Source organism: Melozone crissalis, unplaced genomic scaffold (genome assembly GCF_028551555.1).
Source record: "Melozone crissalis strain CALT ecotype California unplaced genomic scaffold, PUWL_Pcris_2 ptg000008l_1, whole genome shotgun sequence".
Taxonomy (NCBI): Eukaryota; Metazoa; Chordata; class Aves; order Passeriformes; family Passerellidae; genus Melozone; species Melozone crissalis.
The window spans coordinates 6,629,929-6,655,820 of NW_026535786.1; the positions used below are offsets into that span (position 1 = coordinate 6,629,929).

The window sequence follows — 25,892 nt, forward strand, 5'->3', positions numbered from 1 at the left end:
GCTAAAGGGCTGTATCAAATTGCACTGCCAAGCATTTTTCAAGGACAAACAGGACTCTATTACATGGATGCCAGGCACCAGAAACTTTCAACTGGAGCACGGGCCTGATTTCTCATAAGTAATAGGGATGAAAAAGTTGCCAGTGAGTGAGCAGAAAGTCTTTCGGGGGGTCCTAAGTCACAATTAGATCTTTTTACAGATGCTTGCTAATTTGTTATTAAAGATCTTCAGAGATGGAGATATATCAACCACCCCAAACAGTATATTTTCATGGTTCACTCTCCTGTCTGCAGCTGCATTATTTCCCTAATGTCTCATCTTAAGCCTTTTTGGTGCTTTTTAAGACTGGTCATTCTAATTCACAGTGAATACAGCAAACTGAAATATTTAAAGATTAACACTACAGTAAAATTACAGAAAGTAATGAAAAAGAGGAATGCAGCTAAACAGGCAAGCAGGGATGGTTTTGCAAAGGTAAACCTTTCGAAAAAGTCTGCAAGTGTCAGAAATGAGACCTTAAAGAAAATTACTGTGCATGAATTGGGACAGATGAAGCTCATTACTGCCTGTGGCCTACATGCTATAAAATGGGTTAGTATTGCTACAGAAACCTTTTTGGTGTGTCCCTGTAATTAGCACAAAAGTACTATTATTGTAATTAACTGAATCCCCTAGTACCTACTGCAATGCTCATGGCTTTAAGCAGGTTAATGTGAAAATCAATTTGTGCTAATTTACACAAGATCAGTGACACCCAAACCAATCTGGCTGCAGCAGCAATTTGTGAAATTACAGTATTTTCGTGTTGGTTTGCACAAGGCACTGAACCTTCAAGAATGCCACATAAACCCATCTTAGCTTTCACTTGTGATAAAATTACTGTGATAATTTTCCATCTTCTTGGGATAAATGTATTGTGAGACTCACTCTTAAGTGGATAAGTCATGTACTAGGTCTTGACATATAAATTAACAGGATAAAAGATTTGGGCAGGTTCTTTAGCCTGGTCAAGGGGCTGGCTAGTCTCAGAACAGACTGTTCTCCAGGATGAGTTACCTTTTCATCTCGTTTGACTTCCAGGGCAAAGCATACTGCTGCATGCACACAAGAAAGAAAAAAATTCTTTTGTGCACAAAACCTTTAGTCCAAGGGATTGTAGGATAATTAAGAGGGACTTGAATTTTTCTCAACTTAGTCCTGGGCAAGATGGGAAAATAATAAGAAACAACTACCTGGAGGACTGAGAGAAAACATAGTTGAAGTCAAGTTAAATCAGAGAGTGGTTCAGTGCTAAGGGACAGAAGAGAGAAGACAACTTGTTTTTGTTCTTGTTACTTTTTATTCTTCCACTAAAATAAAACAACTTGCACTGGACAGATAATTTCTGTTCCCTGTTAGCTTTAGGCTGGAGAAACACTGTCATCACCTGTCAGTGCAATAGAGAAAATTAAGCCTCACACCTTGAACTAAATTGTCTTGTAGCTGTGACTATTGTTGCACTTTCTGGACAGTGACTGGCTATGCTAGGAGTGGCTAATTAGGGCTTTCTTGCTCTCTTTTCTGCAGTTGGTGTCAAATGAACTTTTGCACCTTGCCTTCCTTCAAAGGGATGCAGTGCCACATGAGTGGTTGTTCTGAGCACCCAGAACCATCACTCCTTCAGCTCAAGGCTGCTGTCTTTGGTCATCCTCCTGCAGATGTGTGCCACCACAATAACGAGAGGGCAACAGTGGAAAACCTCACAACCTCAGCACATTCCTGGACCCCTTCTTGTTTTCTGGTCTCACCCATGACCTTGAGGTGGGCAGATGACAGGGCAAATCATAAAGGTCTAGTTCAGCCTGTTGGGGTTATTCTCCTAGGAACCCTAAGAAGAGGCTTACCCACAGCTCCATTCAGGGCCACCATCTTCCAGAAAACCTTCTCTCCTACTGAATGTAGAGGAGCCTGGTGGACAAAATTTCCTTGCCCTTGCCAGTAACAGCAGGGTTCTGAGGCCTTTCTGTCCTGTCTGCTCAGCAGAACAAATCAAAGCCCAGACGTTCCCTCTTTTGACCCTTTCTGTTGCACCCTTAGTATACAATGTCATACAACTTCATTTAATGGTGATTAAATGAATTAATGGTAATACTAAATTATGTGTCTCCCCCCTTACCCCATCAGTTCCTATCTGCTGATGGGACAAGAGTTAAAGTTCAGCTCTATTTTTAAGGAGCATAACAGTGGTCTCAGTCAGCTCAGACAAGGAGATGGATACAAGTGAATAGAGGTTTCCTTAACAGCTTTCCCAGCTCCTGCGTAGCAAGGAAGGCATCAAAACTTCAGGTTTTCCAGTCCTTCCATCCCCTTTTCTGCTCCCTGGGCTCATCTATAACCTCGCCAAAAGCTGAGCATCCTCCCTGCACCTGCTACAACCCTCAGTACACAGGGGCTGGTGAGCAACAGCTCTTCTCCCCTTGCAAGCTGCCCAGCATATGTCAGTGTGCCCTTGCCTCACTCTTTGCCTGACAGAGGGGTTGATCTCCACATTTCTTTCCTTTCAGTCTTCTGCCTCACCTCTCCACCATTCCTCATAAATTACCTGTAAAACAGTTTTAAAGCCTGCTTTCTCTTCCTTCTCTTCAGCATGACTTGCGTTTGTTTTCCTAAGCCCTCAGTGTCCTACCCCCTGCAGATCTGGCAGGATTATGAACTGTTTAAGAACCATGTAAATTTAATTCTCCTTTTTATATATTAATATTTTTTGGTTTTGTGGCTTTTTTTTTTTTTAATTTGTTTCCCTAACTTCTGCCAGGCATCGAGCTTGTTTGCTCCAATTTGTGTCCATTCTTACATTAGATATCCATCTGAAGAGTGGCCCATGATGATTTTAGGTGCATTTTCCTACCATTATTTTCATTTTCCTTTTCACAAGGTCACTTAGTTGAAAATCAAGTGAGGACAAGCTAAGCTGGGAGAGAAAACAATAAAGTGAACACAGGGCAGTGAAACCACCTCTTTTTTCTCTAAAATGTGATGCTGAGCTCTCTGGAAGCCAAGTAAATTACAGTGGTTTAAAAATTCAATTTTTTAATACTATTGAAAAAGGAATTGTAAATGTGTACAACTGCAAAGGACAAAAATAAAGTATTGTTATCTTCTTAAAGGTAAACAGAAAACAGATCATCTTGCAATTTCAAGGTTAGAAGACACAAATATGAAGAAGTCCTAATGACACTGCAAATACAGCTTTAAAATCTCTTATAATCAAATCTCTTGTAGTCAACTTTCAATGGGGCATAACAGTTCTGTTCATTACAAAAAAATATGTGTCTTTGAAATTATGGGCCTTGTTTGACTTTCATGTGTTATTAGCTCTCAGTGGAACTGAAGCACTGAAATTGATTGTGCTGAGACATTTGCAGACACTATGACTGCAGCAAGCCATTCCTGTTTGGAGATGGCTGGCACAGGAGGCCTCTAAAAGCATCCCAACAGGGAGCAAGTATCATTCACTGACAAAGGGAAACAAAAACCAGCTTTGGAGAGGTCTGCCATGCAGCTGGCATTGCTGTGCAGGACATGCCAAGAGGCTGCTCTGAAGGCAAAGGAGGGCAGCACCCTTCAAAGGGTGGGAACAGATGCTGAGGGAAGTGCTGGTTAAATGCACATCTGTTTTCAAATATACACATGCGAATTTCTGCCAGATGCTAAAACAGAAAGAATTAAACTCTAGTTGAAAACAAAACAAAACTGAATTAAAGCAGAATTCTCAAAGCAATAATAATAAAAATAATAACAATAAGAACTTACATCTCTTTCTGATACCAGGGTGCTGTAGGTGAGTCTATTCTGAGAACTGTAAGACTTCTTATCTTGTGACTTCTACCTCCGCTTCTTCATCTTCAAAAGCCTCTCTCACCCCTGTCAACCTTTTCTACTTTCTGCTACAGTTTAAATACAATTCAGTGACGGACCTGTATCAGAGACTCTATTTCTTTTTTCTCCCCTCATCTTTCTCCATTTTTTTGCTATCTAATTATGCCAACAAAGTGGAATAGCCTCTCACAACTACCCGTTTTCATAAAGCTTGTAAGAATTTCGTAGCTCTAAGACTGTTGTCAAAGCTTGTTCATGTATATACACATCTTTTTGTTTATTCATTTCTAGTGCTTGCGTAACCTAAATTTCTAAGGCAAGTAACCTGAAAAAAGGATTATGAAACACTCTGAAGAGAAACCATTGCAAATGTGACAGCTGCTAAGAATCACTATGACTTTCCTAGTCCTCCTTCCCCTAGAGGTTACTATTGTTGCTGGCTGAGGAAACAGCTGTAGCGTGCTCACGAAGGGCAGAAAATGCCTGGAGAAGACAGATTTGCCCTTTGGCAGTTTGATGTCTTGCTGGAAAGCTTGTCAACCTTATTTACATTTTAATTTGCATGCCAGCCTCTACAAGGTTTTATATTCATATTCTGCTTTAAAGTATCTCCTTGACTATAATCACAATGACCTTTACATGTCTTTCCCCATTACCCTCTGGGCTGCAGTCCCTGCTCACTGGGCTATCCAGGGACTAGCAGCAAGAAATGTCAGGCCAAGCATGGCATTTATCCAAACAGTTGGCTGCTTGTAAGGTAGACTTTTCTTACTTTGAAAAAAAAAAATTATTTCCTGTAGGAGATTAAAGAGCAGTGTGGGCAATGGTCACATCCTGCTAACGGAGAGTGGTGAAGGAAAATCCCTTTCCTGTAAGACTGGAGCAATACTGGCAACGTGCATCACCTGACAGTGGCTACCCTTGGGAGCAAAGAAGGCAGGAGGGATGAAATTGGGCAGTGACTGATTACTATTGACATTATTTTTACCATCAGACTGACAACAGAACTTGGCAGGATTACGCTCCTGGCTAGTTAAGAGAAGCACTGCCATAAACATGCCGTGCTCCAAATAAATCAGAGCACAGGCACAGAAGTATTGTGCATGCATTAGCCCCCAGCCTGTCAGGCTGCTACACAAATGTATGGTTTTTCTTACATTCAAAATAATGCCAGTTGAAAACATATACAGATTATTCAAGGTTTTATGGGTACTCTGTGGCACCTTTCAGTCATTACAGAAAAGACTTTACTGAATGTATTTTAATCAAGTAAAGCTTTCAAAGCCGCTGAAGTATCCCTGTCATAGAGAGCGGTGGTTTTGTTGTCACAAGCTAATCCTGACTTTCTGATGAATTCACCACTTCAGGATTCACCACCAAATACAGAAGCATCCTCTTCTCAGAGCTACAGGGAACACTTCTGGGGATATGGTTATCACAAATAATTTCAGATTCCATAACTTCTACATTTCTGATTAATTTTGATAAACATTTACTTATAAAAAAATTTTGTATCCTGTGACTATGAACAGAAATTGTAAGAATGAGGCCAAGGAGGGTTGTACTGGTCAGGTAAAATGAAATACCCTATCTTGGGTGAAGGAGGACATTTTTTCTCTAGGTCAGATTGCAGGAACAGTAACACTGGATTTTTGTTATGTATCTGCTTTCTGGGACTATCTCTGAGTTTTATTTACTGTTCCACAGTATCACAAGGAACCCAATTTCCCTTTCTCTTGAGTATCTACTTCAATGCATCATCACAGAATCCCTAACTACATAAACAGCACCGAGCCCAAGTTGGTGTTTGCTATTTTTTCCAAAGAAATAAATGGAAGGATCATCAGGGCAACATCTGAACTTTCAAGAGTTAATTTGAAGTGTTCTGCTGTCAGTGGTGCAGCCTTATCAAAACAGTGGTGAAGAAGGTTAATACATTACTTATTTGTGTGGACAAATGTGGACAGCAATATTTTCTTCACCTCAAGGCACATGAAAGTCCTGTCCAAGATAATTCTGAATTCTGCATCTCCTCAAATCTGTAGATGCAAACCAAAAGTATAGGCACTGGTCCTTTCTGTTCTGTAAGACATCATGTGGCCGCAACAAGAGAAAAGAAGCTGTTCAGTTTTCGTTTCTGACTGCTCTGATTGCTTGACTGGTCTACTTATCCCAGGCCAGACATACCATATCACATGGATCTGTCATTGCAAGCTGTGCTTGCTTTATCAGGGGTAGAGGTAATTTTCTTCATGGTGGCTGGTATGGGACTATGGTTTGAATTCTGGTTGGGAGCAGCATTGATAATACAGGATTTTTTTCATTACTGCTGAGCAGGGCTTGCACAGAGTCAAGTCCTTTGCTGCTTCTCCCCTGACTCCATCATTGAGGAGGCTGGGGGTGCACAAGCAGGCTGGGGGGACACAGCTGGGGCAGCTGACCCACCTGCCCTAAGGAATATCCCAGGCTACCTCACATCATACTCAGCATGTAAAGCTGGGGGAAGGAGGAATAGGGGAAGTGAGTGAGCAGTTCTATTGAACTAATTTGCAGCTGGGGTTAAACCATGACACAACATCAAGGAATACGGATCCAAAATGCCAGAATTGCTGGTGGATGACACCATACCGACCATCAGTCTGTAAATTCAGGGCTGGAGCTTTCTGTCAACCTCTCTTAAGCTTGATCTGCCACAAATACTTACCCTGAATAAAGAGGGCTGACCTGAGAGCACAAACTGGCCTGGCTACGTGATGGCTGAGACTGAGGACCTGGGAAAGAAATGGCCACACGGAATGCTGTGCTGATGTCCCTATTTTAAGCCTTGTCATTCTTCATCACAATTTCATGACACAGTTTTGAAGTCACCAGTATGGACAATGTCAAAAGAAATAAAAAATTATGGAAGAGATGTGATAAGCACCCTACAGCTGAAAGAAACCAAACTTCTGAAGAGGCCCAGGATCAAAGAACATGGTAAATGTCAGTTGGATGGTACTTCTGTCATGTTACAAGACTCACTGCAGCAAGTACAGGAGAACAAGTTCCGCAACAGATCAGAGCCAATTATCAAAGTAATCCCATTTGGCCATAAAAATATCTAGTCATTTAATACTGCTAAGCCTTGTTTGTAATCACGAAACTTAATGAGGGACAACTTACACTGAAAGGAAAGAAGGGAAATCTCTGGAGTAGAAAGGCTGCTAAAGAGGACGCTGACAAATGCAAGCAAATTTGAGGTTTTAACTTCTTTTATATAGGCCATACCCTATTCATAGAGGATTTTTCTTTAATGAGTCAACCCAATGCTGCAGCCAGCTACAAGATTATGCAAGCATGCTTTTGTTTTCACACTCTGTGCCATGTAGGCAAGTCTCCCAATTAAGAAAAGGTTTCTTTTGTTTGCATGAGATTGCATTTAATTTCCGGCAGGCAGATTCAGAAATAATTACCATCTATATAGAAGGATGAACAGCAGTCAAACCCAGAATTCTCATTACCTGCCAGAATTTCAAAGTAAACTTAACTTCTAAGCAAGGATTTGGCAGGTCTGAACAAAAGGGAAAAGGTATTGGGTGAAAGTAGTGGTGTCTAATTTAAATTCTGAACACCAAGAATGATATTTCATAATGTCCAGGACCTCAAATCTGGGAAGAGCCTGAGAGTAGTCTCAGAATTTTGAGAAGGATTTACATGTCTTTTGAGCAGTCTGGCTCCTCTTTGCCACATTTAAGGCATATTGGAGGTCTCAAAGACTAGAGAATGGCTTGGTCAGGTGAGGACAGTAGTGCCATACATAAAGGATTTTAGCCAGTTTACATTCCTGATGGAGGGATGTAAAGAAGATGGTTCTCAGTGCTTCTCAGCAGTAGGGCAAGAGGCACTGGGCACAAACTGAAATACAGAAAATTCTGTTTAAACATTAGAACAAACATTTTTATTCTAAGCATGACTGAATAGAGGAACAGGTTTTCCAGAGTTGCAGAGATATTAAAAACTTGACTCTACATGACCCTGAGCAACCTGCCCTTGTTGACCCTACTAGAGTGACTGCTGTTGGAAAAGATTATCCAGTTACCTTCCAGCCTTTACTGTTCTGTGGGTTTGTGAAACAATAGCTCTAATTCTCTGCACCTATGCAAATGTAACATATAAGCAAAGCTCCTTCTCTTATGCTTAGGAGCACAGAGCTGGTAAAACCCACAGGCAGGATAATCTATGGTTAACAACTTCAGCCCTTTAGAATGCAAAGATTATTAGAATAAATAAAATATTACACTTAGCTGTATTAATGTCCCCTGGCTGGCATTATTCTCCCTGGTGACAGTGCTATTGAACAACTGGGTAGAGCAATATAAAGGTTTAATATCTGGCTACATTTAATATTGAACTCTGATACAGGCAGTGCCCATGATGGCTACAAGTCTGTCAGCATTTTCCAAGTTTTATAACAGCCATGAAAACTCATGGAGTATAGAAATGAGTCAACCAGTACTTATAATTGCTGGCATTTAGCACCAGAGATGATGACTAAGAATCTATATTTGAAATACCTGGAGTTGGTGGAGTCCAAATACAAATCCTAGGGAAAATCAACTAAGTACTATATTTTTCTGAATTAAATACACTCAAATGTGTGCAGCTTGTAGAACTTTTAGGTGAGTGCTTAAAACCATATTTATTCACGCACACACCACAAACATAGTTGGTTATGATACAAAATGAGTATTGTTTTGATTTGGTTTTCCCCTAACGCAGAATATTGCCATGTTTGGCATTCATCTTCCTACCCTTTCATCAGCAGAGGTGGCTGCATTTCACATTTCAGAAATAACGTTTAGGGAATTCCCTGAGGCATAATCTTCAGTGGCAGATGTCACGTATCTCATACTCTCAAATGCAGTTTGACAGCATGCAAGTGGTCTTTGCTTTCTGCATTAACCAACCTCCAAAAAAATTAGGTTGAAACAAAGATTCAGGGAGTTAGAGTCATAATGTCTGAAACGTGTCTCTGAGAAGGAGCTCACAACAAAACAGATGTCCTAAGATGATACATTAAATTTATTTTTATATGGCAGTTTATGTAATTCATCTGAAAGAGGATGGATCTTACAAATCACTTGTTAACATAATTTACAATTATCCAAAAGAATCCTGATGTGTTTCACAGACTTCAGTACAAACTTCATATATTTATGGTATCCAACTCAAGGCTGTCAGTCACAGTTACAGATGTGCTGCAAGTAAATCAAAGGACAGAACAGTGGCTAAATTAACATCATGCTTGACCTTCAGGCTGAGCAGATTAATTTAACTACAACTTTGTCTGAAAGACCTACAGAGAGTTTGAGTCACAGTCAGCAGGAGACAGATCCACCAGAAGATGAAAGGCTGAGTCAGATCTCACAGATGTTGACCCGAGGTTAAGACACACATTAACTACCTTTGTGCTCTCAGGTTGGTCTTTGAGTTACAGGTTTTTAGTTATATGCAAATGGTGTAAGAAAGATCCCAATCAGGCTCTGGATGTTTCCACATCAGTGCTTACACCTTTACAGTTTCCATTTCCATTCAGTAACTGGCTTCAATATTTGCATTCAAGTTATTCCCTTACATAAATGCAAATATCTTTTTTTTTTTTTTTTTCTGTGAAAACCAGTAGATTAAATATGGTTCTTCACTGGAAAATCAACTTTTTAATCAAAATGCAATTTGCCAGTAGGGATACCATTTTTCAGCACAAATATTCTAACATTAATTCCTTCTGGCTCTCTTTTCTCCCTCCCCCAAATGACAGTTTTGGACAACTGAAGTTGTTCAGCTCTGTCTACCTATGTCTTGTGTGATTTCCCCCCCGCCCCATATTTATCTATGTCTTCAACACATATTTATGTTTAGGGCTACAAGCCTGAAAAAAACCCCCATATTTCTGGTATTCTGAACCTCATATTGACATAAAATATCACTTATATTTTACCTTCATGTATACTTTAAAAATAACTATACCAAAATTCAGCACAATCCAGGATCTCAGGTATGGTAACCTAACACTGGGGAAACGTATAGGGAGTAAAACAAAGAAGATAAAAGTGCTATAATTGCGTGATTCATAAGAAAACATACCAGCTAGCTGATTAATTTAAAATAAAACAAGTATTTGTAACTTTTCTTCCCATGTTTCAAATCTTAAAAACACCTCCTATGATAAATACGAATCAACAATTCTTGAGCAAACATATTTTAAGATTTAGTTGACAGGTCTACAGACAACTTCTATAGACTAAGCTTGTTTCTTCTTCTACTAAACAAGCATACCAAAAATAAACTGAAACAGAAAATTTCAGTCCATATTTTATATTAAGCATCTCAAACAATTGAGGAAAAATGTTGAATTTGAAGTCTTATGAATAGTGTAGGGCAAAAGCCGGACTAGTTCATGATTGGTATATAAACCTGAACTAAAATTTACAGATGCACTTCACAGTAATTCTACTGGAAATTTGCATCAAAAGTTGTAGTCCTTTCTGTTTGCTGTCTTCTAGCACTTGCTCTTTCCCTGCTTCAGATCCCTACATTCAATACCTACGCACCAAAATGAATTTAATAAAAACAAAGCAGAATTTATTTGCATCTCTGAAAAGATGGGAGAAAGCTGAAAACAAGTGTTTTTGTCTCAGAGATCAGGTGCCAGTAGCAAGACATGAAAAAGTGAAGACCAAATCAGATTTGAGTGCAAAATTGCACCACATTACCTTAAAAGGCCGACATGTAATCGCTGCCGTAAAAATATCCAAGTTTCTCTATAAAGCTGCTTCAGGTATCTTGTAGAACTAGACCAGGCTACTATTATAATTCAAAGATGATAAAATTTGAACAGAAGCAGAAGAAACCAAACATGAACAGCAAATGTTTAAACTGCATTCAGTATTACAGAACACTTTCTTTTATTTGAATAAGAACATTTTAGAATATCTATAGAAAATTTTATGGTTTTTAACTAACAAATTGCAAAGAAATGTGAAATGAAATTAATTCCACACCTAGAAAACCTGTTTTGAATGGAGGAGTCCTATTTTCCCCTCCTCTCAAACTTGTTTCTGTGTTGGATGGGTACATTTCAGTGAAGTATCTAACACTTGTGGTTGTATCTCAAAGAGAAGAACTACAGACCACTACAGGTAACAGCTGAGTTTCACCTAAGACCTAATAATTCACCTAATAATTTTATTTTACATTTCTGGACGACAGCCCAACCCAAAGCCAGCAGCAGCCAGTGTGCACTGTCATTTTTCTATGGAAAGTCTACAGAAACACCTAACTGAGAAGGGCAAGGATAGTCCATGGAACACTGAGAGCAGATAATGATTTTGCCTATTACCACTTCTCTATCTGAAATAATAAATTCCTTTCACAAGGAATGTTTTGATAGTGAGGGTCAAAGGTCTACTCCTATAAACAAACTGAGATTAACAGTACTGTAAATAAATACAGAGAGAATAAAATACTATTTACATGAAAAAGTACTGTAATACTGTATTTATGTTTATACCTTCTTAAAACTTGTAGGTAGATTTTTTGAAAGAAAGTAGAGATTTTCTTTTGTGAGTAATATTTAATTACTTAGATACCACTAGTATTACTAGCTGCTGTGGATATTTTTTCCTACTTGGGAAACACAGTACTCAACACAGCAAGAAATGCTTCTGAGAGTACAATTTCCTTAAAAGATAGAAATAATTAGCAATAGAAGGGAAAAAAAAAAACCAAAACAAAAACTCCCCACAACAAGGTGCATAGCTTAGCCTGCCTGGCTCGCTCACCCGTTCAGTTTCAGCATGTGGCCGCACACAACACAGTTAAATCAGTTCTTTATTATTTTATAATGTTAAAGGTTATTACCACAACACACAAAAGGGATAATAGCGGGTTCTTAAATTAGCATTTGCTTAGCTCAAATGCCACTGCACTAATTCCTTTCCTTAGAATCTAGCACAGACAGTATTGCAAATCATGCTCGCAGAGTGGTGGGCTTGGCTGTCTCCAGAACGGGACACATCTCCTCAGGGGAACAGGAATGGATGAGAAGGGACAGCCCATGTCTCACTCTGCCACTTTGCAGGTTCTTCAAACACAACACACTGACCACTGTGATGTAAAGATGACATTAACTCTCAGGATTCCAAAAACTCTTGTCAATCCAGATTACTCTCCTGCCTGGCTAAAATAATAGGAGATTTCTGCTAACACTACAAAAGTATTCTGGGACTCTATCTGCAGTTTTATCAGGCTGACTTTTAAGTGAGCACATTGGGAATTCCCAAGTAGAAAGCTGTTGATGACATAAGCATTTCCCTGAAGTACAAAATAAAATTTGTATTCATTATTAAGCTTTAGGCCACCAACCCCTAATTAGAACTTTGCACAGGACAGAAGAGAGTACACCACTGCTGTTCAGGCAACAGATGAATCTGCTGCAGAGGAGCATCACTCCTGTTGGCTTACTGCAAGTGGGATGACAAATGTTCTCCATCTTCAACTATTCCAGGCAGGACAAAGAACTGAGGACCAGAGAAGCTGCAGGTATTTCTCAGAGCTCTCAGCCTGCAATCTGAGGAGATCCCGAGCAGCCACTTTCTTCTGGGGCCGCTTTCATAAGAGGGTCTCCCCAGATTTTTTTTTTTTTTTTCTCTCCTACACATGGTCAAGATGTAAAAAGATGAAAAGTGTTCACCTAGAAGAATACACAGGGACTTCCAGTGCAACTTTCTTGGGATATTTATCCAAGTCTTGCCTGCAGGACTCAAAGCTGTAGGGCCTTTACCAGAGATGATCCCGGATATGTGTCAAATCCTACACCTCTGTTTTTGGGCAGCTTCTCCATGGTAGTGGGGAGACAGCTCTAGGAACCAGCACCCTTCTGACCATGCATGCCCCCTGAAAACATGGAAAAATTCCACAGAAAGCTGACATGAGCTTGGAAAGGAATCTAGATGAACACTTTTCATGTTTTCGGTCATCTAGACTACATTAAATGCCATTCAGAAAACAGACACTTTGTTTAAGTTTATTTCACTGTCATCTGGCTCCTCTTGATTTCTGGTGCTGAATTCTCCAAAACCATCTCTACTATCCTGGAACACACCCTTTTCACCTGTGATGTTTCAAGGACTGAGAGACCTGTTTGTCCATCTGGTAGCAAGGAAGGTTCTTTTATTTTATTTTACTTTTTCCCCCAGCAAAGAATACTTACATTAATAGCTCTTATTTTTTTCTCTTTTTAAAAATAATAACATAATGCATCCAAATGTAAAGACACTAGGAGCCACCAAACAAACCAAGCGCTTGAATCCACAAACAAACTGAACTCAGCATTTGTGAGATGTATTTTGCTTACAAGTGAGCTTTTCATGGATTTAATAACTTGAATATCCCCTCCTGCTCATAAAATCATATAAAACCTAACCAAATCTTCTGCAGGATTAGACCTTTACATGTATTTCCCTCACAGCACAAAGAGCAGACCAACATCAAAGGGCATGCTGTGTTTATGAACAAGCTCTCTCTCTGCTCCAGCTGCCAAATTTATTCCTGTAATGCACTGAGTGTTTGACAGTCCTTTAAAATGGAGTTTCTCTTCCTAGTTCTCTGGATGGACAAAAACCTCTACCGCTTTCCACCGACACACTGTCATCCTTTACTATGTTCTATCTCTTCCCTTCCATAAAGTTGCATTGACTATTCCCAACACTGAGGATACTACATGGCTAACCTATCATTTCACCCATTTTTCCAGTGAAGGCCCTTTCCCTGAAAGCGCATCATTATCATTGCCAGTGTCTGTACAGCTTTGTTTCACGCCCGTCTTGAATACTGAATTAAAACCTGAGAATTCTTAAAAATAGCACGGTGTCACTTTATCAGCCTCTTCAATAAAAAGAGAGTTAATATATAGGTAACAGCTTTCAATTTTATGCATTATATATTTCTGTGCTCAAGACTCAATATTATAAATGTCTTGCTCTGTTTGAAAGTATGGTTTGTGTACTGTGTTCTTGAAAGAGAAAAACTGAAGTGTATCAGAAGTGCATACAAATGTGTGAGTTTACACACCCCTGCTGCCATATCCAATCACTTTTTACACAAAGAGCACAGTCACACAACTACACAGTCAGACATTAGCTGTATTTACAGCAAAACAAAAAATAACTGTCCAAAAACTAATGCTGGCTTATCCAATAAACCATTTTGTCAAAAATGTTGACCACACGCTGCCATGGGACTTCACAGTAAACCTGAAGGTCGGTAAACAGGAGGTGTTTCAGACTAAAGGAAAAAGATAAAAAGATCAATTCCTGAGTCCAGGATTTTTATCTAAGATATTTTTCCTGGGCATCTATATTTTATACAAAAGATAATGTGGGTTGGTTTCATCTGCAACCAAAAGGCAAAAACAGAGCAAGATTTCTCTTGGAGAGCAGATTTCTGCTACAGTCAGGAAGCCAACACACTCTTGGAGCTGCGGTGCAGAGTGTTTCCAGCAGGATGTAGCACTAACAACAGGGATGGATGCTTCCTGGACCAGCCCTAAGGGCATTTAAGACACAGCACTCCATGGAGAGCACTGCTGTAGCCCACTGCCAGGTGGGAGGCATGGATCATAGCACCAAACTAATACCCAGATAAAACATTTGTATCCTCCAGATCGAGATGGGAAATACAATTCCTAGTCTCTATTGTTTTCCCTTCAGCATCCCTCCCAGGATATGACCACAAAGGAGCAGTAGGCATGCACCCAGGATAAAATGGGATTTTTGCCACATCCTCTGGCTCTTTTCCTTGATCTTATTTGGAGTGAACTTTGAAAAGCTGGTCTCATCTGTGCCCAAGCCCCCATACCACTGCCTGGAGACTGAACTAGTTGTCAGCTTTATTTATTGTGTAATAACAAATAGCGAGTCTGCATCTCTGGTTCCCACAAGAGCCCATATGCCCATATCATAACTTTCTCCTTTTAGGGTTGCTTTTCCTGTCCTAATTTATACTTCCTAAGTTACAGTACATACATTTACATGGTTAATGTTCATATTGCTGAGATTACACCATTGTGATGCATGCAATATAAATGCCTAGACAGATGGATGCAGTATCACAGATTTCTGAAAGGAGGAGAACTTGCAAAGCCAGAAGCTCACACTTCAAGAAACCCATTTGCTGGCACAGGGGTCACTGAAAATAGATCTGAATGCTTAAGAAGCAGTGCAATACTCTTAAATAAAGTAATGCTGACAAAGGTATACACTCTTTCCTAGAAATAGGCTCTAGTCTGTTAGGCTGCCAGGAAATAATTATCACAAAAAAATTCTGCTCTTTTCAAATTTATGATTTATAAAGAGTAAGTGCAAATCTGCTAAGCAAAGGAAGTCAGTGGGAAAGGCCACTTTGCCAATAGCTTTTCTCTTTAAATAAAAATTGATATTAAAATGAGATACCTTATTAATTAAACCGAGGTCAGTCCTGCAGCTTTGATGCTTCACATATAACTCATTAAATGAATTATTTCTAAATGAGAAGTCACGATACAAGTCTAAATCACTACAGAGTAAACAATTTGGAGTGATACCAGGTGAGAGGTCTCTGGAAGAGAGCGTCTCCCTCCATGTATTAATAATACAGCAATAAGACAACAGGTGCCATTCTGCCAAGCTCTCTTGATACTTAGATAGAATAAACTTGCTTCTCCAACCCACAGAGAATGAAAAAACAACCCCAAACCGGGTACAATCAAACAAAAGCAATGACTATAATACTACTGCTGATAAAAGAAAAAGTAAAATTGTTACTCGTGACCACTTCCCTCTCCTAGGGAGACATAGAGGTAATAAATGGCAATCTTAATATTTCAGTTCCATAAATTCTGCTTTTCAATTCCTTTCTGATTGAAACAACAAAAAAAAAATCGCAGGCTTACTGATTTTTAAAGGTTACTGGCACGATAATGTCGACATATTAACGGAGCTTGCTTGAAAAGATACAGAGGTCAAAAAGAAGCCAGTGATAATTAGAGCAAAGAATCTAAAGCTGGTGAAATTCAAAAAGTCATGCAGACGCTAAAGGAAATATACCTTTCTCTGCATAGCTGTGCTATAGCATGTTCCTACAGTTTGTTTCAAAGTCTCCCTTTGCCTTTCATCTTACACATATTTCAGCACTGTTGTTACGCAAGATGGGGAATCATTCATTTTAATGTGATACTAAGCATATTACCACAAAACCAGAAAGAAGCTACCGATTTACTGAGTATCTAATTAAAAAGCTCTACAATTCAAATTCTTTGCAGCCCCTCACTGCACATAAAAGATTTAATACTGCATCTGAAAAGCCACATGTACAAAAAGCAAAGCATTTGTAAATGTTTCTGATATTTGCTTATTCTTTTCCTTCCTCTTGTTACAAAAGCCACAGCCATCACTCTTTTTAAGTGCTAATAAAAGCAATTTAATGACAGGTAGATTTGCTGGTTTGTAGCTTCTTTGAACCCCCAACACACTCACTAAAGGAAAGTAACTTTAGCTAGGAAAGAGATCCTCGCAGCACGATGGTGAATAATTCATCATTGCATTTTTCTTTTCATCTCATTTTGTGCCAGTAACGTACACAACTGAAAATATTGCAAAATCTAAAAACAACCACAGACAAGGACTTCCAGCAGCAAAATACACATTAAACTAGCAGGCAGGTTTCCCCAGCTTATATAATAACAGCTTTAGCTCGACAGAACCCCCATCACTCACCGAGGACCGAATTCACTTGAACAAAAGCGGAGCCCAGTCACTAAATGCAGCTTTGCAGGACTCTCAATGCAAGATGCTCCTGTCTGCTGTTCGGTTCACACTTGCCTTTATAACTAAGCCAACCAACAACATTCAGCTGCTGAACCTGATGAATTATAAAACGGTAGCTCCCAGACTCTCATATTTTACATCACAGGGGGTGGTCATCCAGCATACACACTGCCTGTGTACATATATTCTGCTATAACTCATCCTGATAAACACATCAGTGCTGGCAGCAGTGACAGTAATTGGTGCTCAGGATGTACAAGCACAAACCAATAGAGCACACACCCACCTTCTGCTCTGTGCAACATCTCTACCTGTCAATCACTGCACCTTGTTAAGGTGGAATGAGCAACTGCACTTGGGGGAGAGGCAAAACTCAGAGAAGAAACCATCTACCAACACAAATTCTGCTCTTAAACATTTCTTAATGCAGTAGTAAATGTACCTTCAGTATCCTCTAGGTAACAATTTTCACGGGTTTTTTTTCCTAAATCTTCATAAAAATCTTCCCTTCTTAAAGACACAGTTCTCATTTAGCGACTAACACACGGTTTGTTACTTCTACTATCATGAATGGAAATTATTCAGGCAAATTCCAGGGACATCAGCACGGAGAACCTAAAAGCATTACTCCAGGCAGAACGACTGTTAAAAGCAGTATACTAGTTAGGTAAAATTCTGTGCCCATTTTAAAATCCTCCTAAAAATGCTGAAAGGTTTTAAGATCATCCTCTAAATTATAAGGATGTGTTTGTAATGCTCTTCACTTCTCTAACACTTTCTTTTTCCCATATGCTTGCATAGCTTTAAAAGTCAATATATAGATAGAAAAATAACAGAACCAAACACCTAATTACCATTAATCCAATCAATTAAACCAAACATATTCAAATGGGATTAATTACAGCAATAAAAATCACAATTGTTGCACATGCCACAAATTAACACTCAGAATCAGCCCCTAACAAGCAAAGCTGGTTATGGTAATGGTAAAACACAGCCAGGGATCAGCCACTGGAAAGGCATTTGTAGGGCAATTTTTTTATGAGGGAGCAGAAGTTGCTCTTTCAGAGCTGAGCTCCAGGAATTTTGTATGAGCTTTACACAAACTCAAGGCTATTTGTTTGAGGATAGAGTGGGAATAAACACTTTATTCAAGAGGATTTTTTATTTCTACATCACTGGTGATGATTCTCAGAGGGTTCCATTTGGGATCTGAACACTTGATCCCGCTCCTTTTGTAATGGGTTAAAACTTTAAGTTTGTTCATCAAAACTGACAAAACTATTCCAGTAAGACTGTTGCACCTCTAGTTTGTTTAAGTAAATTTCCAGACTTTAAAGGATAAGGAAGGTGAAACCAAAAGGACAATAGGTTTCACAAACATTTGTTTATCTGTTTAGTAAACTGTTAATATGAGTGGGGGGGTTTGCTATGATTGATAACACAGTATCACCTTATCCGCTCAGTAAACCTAAGATTCCAGGAACTCAGCAGATTGAGCCTAAAAATTCCAGGAATCAGACAAAGGAAAATTACCAACCTTCATCTTCAGACCCCGGGAGGTGGACTATGACCACCTAAACACAAAAGAAGAATACGCAGAGTACTACACATCAACCCGGAAGAAGAACTGTATAAGAACTCCACGGAAAATCAGGAGAGTGTGACAGCGGCGGAGCGGAGACTCCCCTGTCGCCCAGCGCTGATTTGCTTTTTGCTTTGCCCGTTATAATTAATAAATTCTCAATTGGTTTTACTTGGCATGTTGTTGGCTCAATTTTTAACACTTTCATTTCCCATGCCTGTAAAACTCCCCCAGTTTTTGGTGCCATGAAGCAATGCAGTCCTTGGGAAGGTGAGCACAGTTGTGTGAGCGGTTGTGCATTGCCTGGATGCTTTTCCACGAACAACTGGGCTGAGGAATGCAAATGAAGCCTGTGCCGGCAGCCCCAGGCAGAAACCCAACCCTTCTCACCATCTGGAGCGACTGATGTGCGTCACAATGTGGGAACAGGGTGTTGCATTTCATGCATAGCAAAAGCTAGTCCGATATGTATATATATATCCTATTCCTCCTGTTCTCAGCTGCTTGTTCCACCCCATTCCTCATTTGTCTCTTTGTGTTCAGCACCTTTACTATCTGAGAAAAAAATCACTCCAGGCCAGAGGCATGAGCAGTGTTTCTGCATGTGCTGCTGGCTCTTACTACAGAAGGCTGTATGAAAGAAAAACTCTCTAGAGCTGGGTGGCAGAATGTAGGGGAGACATACCAGGATTTAATCAGAGTAATGATTTTGAAGTCTCTGTCTTTCTCAGAGGCAAGGACAACTGAGATCCAATTTCTGGATTCTCCAGTGATGCTGACTAAGAATAATCCAATATGGGCAGAAAATATTCCAAATGATAAACGCAGGCTTATTAAGAAGCAGGAAAAAAAAAAAAGAGTTTATGCTACTGGATTTGTCTTTTAGAGCCAAATTCTATTCTCAGGGGCTTACATATTTCACATGCACATCATGGAGGTTCCCTAAAATGGCCTGATTACAACAGATTGTTGTCTTGTGCACTAATTAGGGTTTTCTAACCTATTTTTAATAAGAAACAGTTACAAACCATATGTGCCAGAATGCCCTATTTTCCTCTTTGTTTCGCCTCTAAGAGGCTTCCTAAGGATCTGTGTAAACATGACACTGCCTTATAACAATTTCCTGCCACATGAATAAGACACAAGCAATGCATGGTTGAATGTCCTTGACCAACATAACACTGATGCTGAAATTCAGCTCCTATTTACTGAAGCAAATGTTTGTAAAAGTTACCAATATTTCACTAATGTAAGCCACAGCAATATTTCATAGTTGTGTGTAGGTGGCATACATAAACCAGAGTCTGCGGCATTACATAAGATCCACCATTCCAAGAGAAATTGCTACCCTGCTTCACACTTGAAATTTTTAATTAGTTTTCCTGGCTTCCATGTTACCTTTCCATGGGTAATAAAGCTGATACTGCCATAGTAGTCAACTATGTGAACAACGTGGTGTTCTGTAAAAGTGCTACCTTCGAGGTGATTTGATACTCTCAACACTTGAGCATATGTCCATGAGCCCCATGTCCTTGGGGCTCTGTTATTACATTCTAGTGCAGAATGTGAGATTTCACATTCAAACATATTCACTCCACTGACAGGTGTGTGAAAATCCCATATGGCTGCCAGATTTCTGTATACCTACATATATATATATATAGAGTGTGTATTTTTAAGGCATTTGTAACAAACACATTTGGTATTGACTCTGATGTTCTTCGCTTCAAGCTGAAAAATAGAACTGATCTAAAAATGAAAAAAACCCAAAAAACCAGAATACAGTAGTGTTACCATTTGCTACCAAAACATTATTTCTTTCTTCCATAATCACATGGACTACATTGACTACATATCATGGATATCCCATTTTCTGTCTAAAGTGAGCACACAGATCACTGGGGAAAAATCAGGGCAGCTGGAATAACAAGAGCAAAAGAAGCAAAGGTAACTTCAAATTAAAAATAACTACAGGTAGATACTATCCATATCAAAAATTAGCTACTACTGGTCACTTGCACCACAATGAAGCAAAATTAGATCTCCAGGATCTCCAGAGCGTGGACCTAGAGTTTCAGGAGAAAAAATGTGCACCAACAGAGAATTCCCAGGCCACACCAGATGGTATGGATGACCAGTACTCTGGGTAATAATCTTTGCAATGTGGCCTAAAATTACATCCTGAAAACTAAAGAGGTATTTATTCAGTGTCTTGCATTTAGCAATCTTCAATTTCTTTACTGATTTTTTTTGTCAGGCTTACACTGGGATACATTTTCACCCTGGATTTACACTCTTTCACCTGATAGCCTTTTCATGGCACTGTCAGAGAGTATCTCTGAAGCAAAGAACCTAGCAGGATATAAAAAAGGACTGGGCATTTATCAGATAATATCATCCAGAAGAGCAGTAATGACAAGAAGCCCAAGCTTTCCAACAACTCGGGGGTGTAAAAACACTTTGTTTCTTACAGGTGTTTTTTCTTTCACAGCAGGCTCAACCCACTGCTCTGCCTCAGTCTACATCACTTTACAACAGCCCAGCTTATCCCGGCCCCCATACAGGACAAAGAGTATCAAGGGCTGCAAGTCACTTCCTACCTTCCTCCCAGCAAAGGCACGAATTTAGCTCTCCCTCCCTAATCCTAAGCATTACCATGAAATCTGTATGAGTTTAGCCAATTCTGAGATCTGCATTTCTTCTAATTAAAGTCAGCTGAGCATAATTGTAGAGGTCTTTTATTACACTTGATAAAGGCCAACCCCAGTTAGAGGGAATTTCCCTGTCTATACACTCTGAGGGGTGGTAGGTGAAATAGAATCATCATTCCTTTTGAGTACAGAAATCTATGAAACTTTTAATTCCAGCTGAGATCACAGAGGATTTACAAGTTTCACTAACTACTCCATTGTCTGTGGTCTGAATCCAATGAGAATGTATCCTTTTAGAAATATATGGTAAAATAGTACACATTGAGTCAGACAGATTCCATTGCTGTAACTTACATACATTCCACTCTGCAAAATAAACATCAGTGACAATGTAAATTAATTTAGTTGCCGTGCCAGGGCAATAGAGAAATTAATTTTCTTTCAATGTTGCACATATGAAATTTAATGTAAGAACAGTTTTTAAATAGTTTCAGTTTCCAAGATTAATCCTTCATAAGTACAAATGAATAAAAGTGTATACTTAATTAAGAAATTAGCTCGCACAGGGCTTTGAGGATGCAAAGGACTGTACAAGTGCTATCACTATAATAATATTTTTCTGTGTTACAATACTTTCCTTCCTCAAGTGACATCTCTTTTGCTACAAGTGCAGAGTGAAAGCTCAAGTCCTCTTTCTGAATGAGCACTGTGTTTGAAAAAATACTGAAAAAAGAGAATTTAAAAGGATATTCAGCTAGGTCTGAATGAACAGATGCCCAAGAGAGCAATTTAAGTTGATCAAGGGCAATGACAAGAACTTGCTTTGCTAGTTAGGAAGGCTGATCTCTCCTAATGGTGGCTTCACAGTCTTAAGAATATGAATGATCCTATCAGTAATAAAGAAGAGCAGCTAAAAGGGAGGAAGACCAGATGGCACTTTCCCTAGAGCCTCTGGAGAGGCTGTCTGGATTTGATTTGATAAGCCTTTTATAGCACCCTGTGAACCTGGAATAATATGGCAACCCATTAATAAGTCAGCAGATATCACAGGAACAGTCTGATATTTCATAAAAATGTTTATTTTCTGTATGGCTTAGGTTAGTTCAGTTGCTTAAAAGAACTGAGAAACTTGGAGAGATGGTTCCGAATCCAGAGCTAGTTTGCATTTTTTTGTTGTTGTTTTCTTTTCTCAACTTTTGTTTTCTATTGAACCATGTGTTTGCTTTTGCTATTCCCTTTTAAATGAGTTAAATTTTTCTGAAGCTTGATATTCAAATCCAAAACAAATCACAAAGGACTTAATAGCTCTATGAGCTGGAAAAAAAACCAGCTAAAGATACATTTTCTACTAGCTAAAAGTTTAAATGTAGTAGCAAACCAGACAAGCATCTTTTACACATATTTTACACAAACAGAAGGTCCCACAGGCAATTCCTTGTAAGCCTAATGCAGGAAACAAATGAGTTAACAGCTTTGGATTGCAAAGAATGGTGGAGCCATGAAGATCCTCCTTGGATTCGCAGTTTAACTCTGCGTGCACTCTGTGGTGGGAGGAGTAGGTGGCTGATTTGGGAAGAAGCACAGCACAGGAATGATACACTTGACTCCTCTGAGGATGGTGATGAAAATCTGTCAGCTTGGCATAGGCCTTCACGTTACCTACAGCAAGAAGTGACACATGGAGAAAGCAACAGCTCTATAGACATTACAGTGAAATCCACAGAATACAGATGGAAAAGGCCTTTAAGATCATGGAGTTGAACCATTAACCCACCACTGCTGAGTCCACCATCAAACCATACCCCCAAGCAGCATGCCTACGCATTTTTTGAACACTTCCAGGGATGGTAATTCCACCACTTCCTAGGGCAGCCTGTTCCAATGCCTGACCATATTCAGCAAAAAAAAATTTTCCTAATATTTACTCTAACTTCCCCTGATGCAACTTGAGGCCTCTTGCCTTATAACTTGTTGCATGGAAGAAGAGACTGACCCCCACCTGGCTGCACCCTCTTTCCTGGTAGCTGCAGAGAGCACAGCACAAGAGGCAGAGTGTGTGTGGTGGAGAAAGCAGAGCTGCTTTGTTGGAGAGTCCTGTGACACCACTGCAAGGGGCTGTCCATGGAAAGGGAAGCAAAACTACAAAACAGTCTTCATGAGAAAACAGGAAAATTCAGGCCTGCATTTGTGGTAGATTGGAAAAAATAAGCGGCATTGCCTGAGGATGCCTCCTGCACTAATTGTGACAAAGAGCTAGCACAGGAATCAGTACGCACACACACACTCTCAGATTAAGTTTTCCCCTCCTACAGTTTTCTTTCAGGAAAGAAAATCTGAAGCCTGGATGACTAACTTCAATGCAGATGGCAGAGCAGTGTAGAGATACAAGCTCCAAATGAACTAGCTCAGATGACACCACGAGAGAATTTAACCTACTCATACTGAACTCCATGGTTATGCTGTTCCTGGAACCTGAGCATGCACACCAGTTTAGGATTCAGACAAGCCAAAGAAGGACAGCAGGTGATACTCAAGCTAGATCTGTGCCAGCATTCTTGCAAATTTACGTCTGCAGTTTTTTGCCATTACTTGTGAATGTGCCAAGAAAGTACCTCCCAGCAAGAAATAATACATGGAATTACAGCAGCATCAGAACAAAGTATTGCTCTGAAAAGAAAGGAAGAAATAATTCTTTTTTAGGATATAGAATACTCTCTTTCAGCCCTGCAGGAATCATCCATAGCCTTGCATGGTTCACCAGACTGCTGAAACTGCTTACTGTCTTGGCTCTGATGCCAGGGCAATTAATTCAGCACTCACCAGACACCCTCTTGGGTAGCCAGGGTGATGGTTCTCCCTACCATCTTTATTTGAGGGGATACCTAGCTACCTTTTGGGTAGCTAGGGTGATGGTTCTCTGGCAAACTTTATTTGAGGGGATTGTCATGCTCAGTGTATTCCCACACTGTCTGGGCATTCTGAAGGTGGGAATAGCAATGACACTTCATCTACAGGCCAGCAGTAACCATGAGCAGGGAAATGTCTGCCATCCCAGCACATTTACACCTGGTAACTAACTTCCACAATCTGAGCCCAGCTGGGCACTTAAGGACAAGCCACCCTTTGGAGAGGATTCTGTCTGAAGGGACCCAAGAACCAGGACTCTGATTAGATGCTCTGTTCTTGAACTACTTATAGCTCAAGGATTAATTAGGAGTGGGAAAGTGCTCTAAGACCTTTAACTGAAGAAGTGAAGAATGAAAGGAGTTGAAATCTAAATACTTATTATCACTACAGTATCAGAATCTCTGACTGAAACCCTACAGAAATAACTCATGATATGTAGATCCAACAAGAACCTTCTGTTAAGGTTTCATAAATGACAAAATGGGATTTATCTGAGAATGCTGAACAACTGAATAGAGAGGTGGTACATGTTAAAACTCAGAATGTGCAGTTTTCAGCACATTAATTTATAGGTACCTACTCCTGTGCTCTGCCCAACTTTCTGCCAGATAACACCAAAACTGTAAACATAGCATTTGGAAAATAAAGGCCAAAGATAAAAGCTAAGAGCATCAGTGGGCAGTTGATGGCTTTCTCTTGCTTGTGCTTGCAACTCAACTGCTATTTTAGCAGAGCATCTTGGAAAAGGAAAGCAGGCAGTAACTGGGAACTCAGGACATTTGTTGTAAGAATTTTTTCTGTCCTTGTGTCCTGGGATGAAAGCTGCTTCTGTGACTCAGGTTTCTCAGCTCAACACTGCTCCATGCAGTGTTGTGAATATACACTAAAAAAATTATGTATATAAACGTTTATCCTGCAGGCCACCTAAGCACCTTCAAAGCAAACAGTTCTGCCAGAGCTGGAGAGTCCAAGCAGTGATTTTTTTCCAGTCTTTTTTTTCTCCTTTTACCCACAACTAGAAAAAAAACATATATTGGCCCTCTCAATGTTAATATTGCACAGCAGACAGAAATATATGTCAGTCTGAGGGACATACAAGGAAACAATATAAAAGTACTGTTACTGAGCAGGGATAGAAAACAAAGGAACTTTTGCAGGTCCACTTCTCAGAGAATACATTGTTAAAATGTGATTTGGGGACAGAATAATCTTACTTGAATGAGAACAATAAGAACAAAATGATCCTGAGGTGAAGATGTTGAAAGCAGACAATCCATACTGCTTTGTGCCAGTAGCGAATAAGGACTTCAACAACAAGGTATAAAAACGCATTAAGGTGATGAAAATGGGCCACTTTTGAAGGAGACAATATGACCCTTACAAAGAAAACCTTGTGTACAGTACACCATAAAAGGACAGGGCAGTTTGGATTATGGCTCCCTGTTGAGACTGTAGTCAGCTTCATATCTTCATAGATGGGATGTGCCCTGGCAATGCGTGACCCTGTGGATATCCTAGTATTGTGCTAAAGAGCAATGAAAACCACTGAAAGTATCATCAAAGTTCTGAGCATACAAGAATTACTTAGTCTGCACAGAAATTTATGAGGGGGAAAATATTTTTGCTTTCTACCAGTAGATTTAATTACTTTACTTCACAGTAAGAATCCCATTGGGCTACTCCTTCCCGCTGAATTAACAGAGAATTTTAGGAGGATGAAAAATGCAAATCCTATGTGTATATTTTGACTACACTACCTACATCCTAATAAAAAGAAGAGACAAGTAGACAAAGCCTTTCTGAGTATGATCAAATAGCAAAGCAGGGAAAATAATTTGTAGTGAATATATGGTTTGTTATCTGTTATTTTAAATGATTTTATGATTTTTTTTTTTCTGTTTTCACAAATTAATGATCACACGGGAGTTAGTAGATGCCCTCTGCCTGCAAATGATTTATGAGCATTATATTGACAGTATTGACAGTATGAATTTTGCATAACCATATAATATTTCTTATTTTCTTGCCCGGTGAGGTGTAAATATTACC

The 25,892-nt window shown here is 39.5% G+C and overlaps 1 protein-coding gene across 15 annotated transcripts in view; it reads right to left on the minus strand.

Annotated features, from left to right (window-relative positions):
* Positions 1-25,892, minus strand: part of DLG2 (discs large MAGUK scaffold protein 2) — a 983,561-nt gene that overhangs the window by 100,249 nt on the left and 857,420 nt on the right. The window contains exon 1 of one of the 15 annotated variants that reach the window (XM_054269786.1): positions 16,650-16,963. The exons of the other annotated variants lie outside the window; for them this stretch is intronic. The gene's annotated coding sequence lies outside the window, so the exon portion shown is untranslated. Of the gene's footprint in view, positions 1-16,649; positions 16,964-25,892 lie in introns of those variants that run through there. 15 annotated transcript variants of the gene reach the window in all.